Source organism: Oncorhynchus keta, unplaced genomic scaffold (genome assembly GCF_023373465.1).
Source record: "Oncorhynchus keta strain PuntledgeMale-10-30-2019 unplaced genomic scaffold, Oket_V2 Un_contig_23998_pilon_pilon, whole genome shotgun sequence".
Classification (NCBI taxonomy): domain Eukaryota; kingdom Metazoa; phylum Chordata; class Actinopteri; order Salmoniformes; family Salmonidae; genus Oncorhynchus; species Oncorhynchus keta.
In genome coordinates, this window is record NW_026283674.1 from 6,694 (window position 1) to 11,833 (window position 5,140).

General features: G+C 45.4%; 1 long non-coding RNA gene and 1 pseudogene across 1 annotated transcript; both read right to left on the bottom strand.

Moving 5' to 3' along the window:
• Positions 1-1,124: 1,124 nt before the first annotated feature.
• LOC127921926 (E3 ubiquitin-protein ligase RNF25-like) lies at positions 1,125-2,729 on the bottom strand (annotated as a pseudogene).
• A 117-nt stretch (positions 2,730-2,846) lies between these two features.
• LOC127921925 (uncharacterized) lies at positions 2,847-4,116 on the bottom strand. The gene is made up of 3 exons (XR_008109984.1): positions 3,821-4,116; positions 3,360-3,427; positions 2,847-3,225 (listed from the first exon to the last, which is right to left on the bottom strand). It is a non-coding gene; the product is annotated as an uncharacterized LOC127921925 (long non-coding RNA).
• Between the last annotated feature and the right edge of the window lie 1,024 nt (positions 4,117-5,140).

Sequence of the window (5,140 nt, forward strand, 5' to 3'; positions counted from 1 at the left end):
GCTGGCTATTTAATTGGGAATTAAAGGGAAAGCGCCCTATTGGAAGGAGCTGCACTGAGACGGTTCAGAAAAATTCAGGGCCGTCACAATAGTGCCAAATTGATTCAGTGATTGTGTGGATTCCTACTTTGTACAATCAATCAGTCACTGCATGAACCCAACCAAGTTGGTTATTAGAAAAGCACCATTGTGCTAAACATACATTTTCATCACACAGTCAATGTCATCAGTGCCTGACCTCACTAATACACATGGCTGAATGAAAGCAGCAATGTTCCAACATGGATCAACTCCATATGAATGCCCATGATTTTGGAATGAGATGTTCGACAAGCAGGTGTCCACATACTTTTGGTCATGTAGTGTATATTTCACAGGGGTTTAGACAGTATTCATTCTCTACATTGCTTGTTTCGTTACTGAAATCAGGTGACTATTAGCATTTTTGCAACCAGGAAACCATGAGTGATTTCTGCATAATGCACCTTTTAATTATTATTTGGGGTATAGGGAGGTCACTTTTTTCAAGAGTTCAGGGAGGGTCAGGTAAAAATATATTTTACTGAAGGGAGGGCCATACATTTTATTTCAGAGGTCCGATTTTCTCCAGGTATCCCTCATAAATAATGTGCAGTGCCTAAGCTTATCCTTTCATACTCCTGTCCCACTCTCAGGTGGAGCTGTTTTCCTAAAACCCTGAAGTACAGAAACATCTCGAGGCCAGTGCAACGCTTCCCCGGGTTGTCAGTGTCCCACTGGGCCGCATTTGCAGCGGCCAGACTTCCAGCAGGGGAGGGCTCTTGTCCGGCCTACAACTACTACTACTGGGCTGGGGTGTGGCTGGACGCCCAGGGGAGGGGTTGGTATGCAGAAATAAGGGGTGGAGCGAAAGCAGGAGGGGAAAAAAGGAAGAGGGTGGGGGAAAATAAGTTGAAGTGTGTGATGTTCAAGGCAGGTCAATTTCAGCTGATTTCTGTCAATAATAAATATGCTGTATGTTCCCTCAGACAAATGTGGCCCGTCATTTCTTTATCTTATGCAGTAAAAAGAATGCTTCAGCATAAACTGAACTGCCCACGGACAACAATTCAAACAGCAATAGGAAAGAAGGCAGGACACACTGGTTAATCTAGGTACCAGAGTGCAAAGCTTTATTTTAGGTGTGTCGAGAATGTAAATTGTGGTACAGACATAGTTGTTCTTAGTTCCTCTTTTGTCCCTTTGTCATAGAGCATCTCTCCCCACATCTCCCTCTACCACACTCTGATGGAAGCCCCTCCCACCAGCCATGTGAGCTCTGCCTTCTCTGCTATGGGATGCTCCCCTGCGTCACTGACCGCGCCCATCCCAGTAGCAATGTTACCCGCTCCCCCGGGCATCCCATTGGTCTGTTCCTCTGAATTGCCTCTCTTGCCATTGGTCAGGCTGTTGCACTGAACCGCGAGGGCCCCTCCTCCTTCCGATCTCCCTATGGCCTCGGCCAGGCTCCATTTCCATGCCGTTGCTGGATGGGATGTCTATTTTAGAAGTGTCCAGGCTTGATTTGCTTATTGGCTGACCGTCTTTAGGAGCATCTTGTAGGCCTAGCTCTGTGCTTCCCTCCCCTTCTTCAATTGGCTTAACTGTGCTTGTCCCAGGTCTGGGTGGCTAGAGTTCTCCTGAAGTCTGGCCTTGATTGGTGCGTTGTGAAAGTTGGCAGGAGGAGCACTGTAGAGGTTGTCATGTTTCTCTGAGGACAGAGAGAGTTTGTCCAGATGGTCGGTGGGGGGGACCGGTGTCCCTGGGTGGGTGTGGGGCCTGCCTCTCCCCTGCCTCTCCCTCCCGGGACCCCTGAAGTGGCCCTACGGCACTTGGTGACGGTACTGATGACCTCGCCCTCCCCTGCGACGTGAGTGGCCAGCGTGCTGCAGCTTTGGTGCTGTGATCTGATTGGTGGAGGCAGGGGGAAGGGAGAGCAGTGATCGGCTGGGAGAGGCATTCCCATCAGCGCTGACATTGTCTGAGTTAGGAGGCGGCTATAAAAAACAAGTCGCAACGTTGTTTAATTAAGATACATTATCAGGAAAGTACGTGCTCACACACAGACACTTCAGCAAATATTTTTTCCTAAGCCCCTCCTTGCTTCCTTACCTCATTAATATGTATGAGGAAGCGGTTAGACTCTGCCTCTGTGCCGATAATCCCGCCTTTAGCTTTCTAATGCTCCAAAAGGTTCTGGAGCTCAGCCCACTTCTGACAAAACTCCACCCCCATCACCTCTCCCTCCAGCTGAGTGAAGTAGAGGTCAGCACAAATGCATGGATGTATTTGCAATAGTAGCCACTATAATTTAAGGGGTTGTGTGTCACTCAAGGGGTTTAGTTAAAATTGCAAGCCCTTAATTTTTAAAATATATATTACAGTGCTGTAGAGAAAAAGAACATCCCCTCTCCCCAAAAATTCAGTTTCACTTCAGGAACTCCCAGGCGCTCCCCTCAATTCCACCGCTGCATATGGACACTTGATCTCACCTCATCGGTCCTCTCCCGTGTCTTGTCCTGCTCCAGCTCCTTACCCCTCTCCTGGAGCTCAGTCTCAGAGTGGGTGATGTAGCGGCCTAGGCAGTGGGAGTTGAAATAACGGTAGCATCTGGTCTTGGTGAACGCTCCCCATCCTGGGACATACCACAAAGACACAGGGGAGGACAAGGTTGTGTCCCATTTTGTGTCCACTTGCTCACTCCCTCTCATAGATTTCAAAAGCATTGGATTGGTGTAAACATCGTCTAGAGTTTCAAACAGGAAGACTAGTTTAAACTTTCATCTTGTGTGGACTAATGGAAATACAAATTAAACAGCTCACCTTAAACCCGTAAAGGCAGATGACGCAGTTCCCATGGGGAATATTGCTCTCTGTCAGAATCTCTTTGGCTTTCTGAGAGAGACTGAAAAGAGGGACTGAGTCAAGTACTTGATATTCATCTCTATTTATACATTTCTAAATAAAATAAAATCAGGTCAAAGGGCATCCTCGAGCCACAGTTCTAATTTTAATATCACAAATACAGTACTTAAATTACTGCGGTCTCCAACTAAGAACAGAGGGAGTGAGAGAAAGAGAAAATGAGGGAAACGGAGCGAGAGAGGTGAAAATAAAGCGAGAGAAAGAGAACTGGCCTCAATGAGCTGGTACAACACAGCAGAACCCAGGCAGGACACCGCCTCTTTCTGCAGACATTTCTGCACACTTGGAGAGAGAGAGAAATCTGGGAGCAATACAAGCAACAGGGGACACATTTCTTTTTTAACAACCCTTCATCAGAGCAGTGGATAAGACTACAATGAACCTAAGATGGAGGACAACAGATTTCCTCTAGTTACCTGCACAGCTTGTCATCAGAAAGACCCAGAGGGTTGTGGATGGAAATGGAGGGAGGAGAGGAGGGATACTTAGGAAGAGAGAGAGATCAGTGTATAACATTGGAAGTGGCATGTCCTGAGAACGAAAGGGACAGGGCAGGATTCTGAAATTCTGAAAGCTGAAACTTTCATATGATTCAGAAACAATATTACATGGAGGGTTGTCTCAAAACTCACATAGGGACCCCTCAACTCCAGTGCTACTGGGTAAGCAGACTTCTGTTACATACCTGCACCAATACACAAAAGTGTACACACCCTATTACGTACCTCTCCAGGAGCAGGGAAGGCCATTAAAAATGGGTACACCATTTAAAACATTTTTTTTTACACAAGTAACCTAAATTCATGCCCTAAACCAGGGGATGGGGAATATATTTGGGGGATTGCAAAGGACAAGGAAGAAGGGAATATGAGCATACCTGCAAGTCGAGAGTCAAAGTCAGGGTGAATCGCACAAACTGAGAGGGAATCTTCACCCGTGGAGGGATATAGAACCGGACTCACCTCCCATACCCTATAAGAGAGAGCAACAGAGAATTTCAATTAAACACACGCACACACTTCAAAGCCTGAAGTCTTATCAGCTATTCATCTAGTCTTATCTATTGTCCGGGGGAGGCTAATCAGTCATGTGCTATAGTAAAACACCCAGGGATAGAAAAGAGAGCAGAAAGAGATGTCTGTTTAAGTGTGAAGGCTGATAGTCCTCTTCAAAGAGCAGTTGGCAGGACAGGATGTTGAATACAGAGGGAACGCAACAATCAGCTGAGTATGATGCAACAGACCTGCAATATTCCTCTATTTGGCCCATCCTCGTGATGCAACATAACACATAGCTAACTAGCACACTGCACCTCTGATACAATGGTGTGTGTGTATGTGTGGTGTTTGTGTGCCTATAGTATTATAGTCTGGTCACAGATCTGTATGTGCTTAAGGTGAACCAAGTTGTTTTGTCATTTGTTGCTATGCCACACCAGCACAAACAGATCTGCAATCAGGCCACAGCTGGTATTTATATAGATTCATGAGTCAGCAAAATCCTGCTACCATCGAAGTGAGGTCTTAGCCCAAGGCCCCAGAACACCACTATCATCAAATAGAGTGGCTCGCCCATCATCTCTTCTGTTGGAATGTTTATGATGTTGGTGGAATGTTTATGATTGGTTGCACAGGCGGTAAAGAGGAAGTCAGATGTGCGGGAATAAATTTGACAAGTTATGGAAAATACTGGAGATGAAGATAAATAATGTATGGAGCAAGCACTGCGTGCATTTGACCTACAGTTGAAGTCGGAAGTATACATACACCTTAGCCAAATGCATTTAAACTTGGTTTTCACAATTCCTGACATTTAATCCTTGCAAAAATTCCCTGTTTTAGGTCAGTTAGGATCACCACTTTACTGTAAGAATGTGAAATGTCAGAATAATAGTATAGAGAATGATTTATTTCAGCTTTTATTTCTTTCATCACATTCCCAGTGGGTCAGAAGTTTAAGGACTTTTTTAAATACACTCAATTAGTATTTGATAGCATTGTCTTTTAAATTGTTTACCTTGGGTCAAATGTTTCGGGTAGCCTTCCACAAGCTTCCAACAGTAAGTTAAGTTAATTTTGGCCCATTCCTCCTGACAGAACTGGTGTAACTGAGTCAGGTTTGTAGGCCTCCTTGCTCGTACACGCTTTTTCAGTTCTGCCCACAAATGTTCTATAGGATTGAGGTCAGGGGCTTTGTG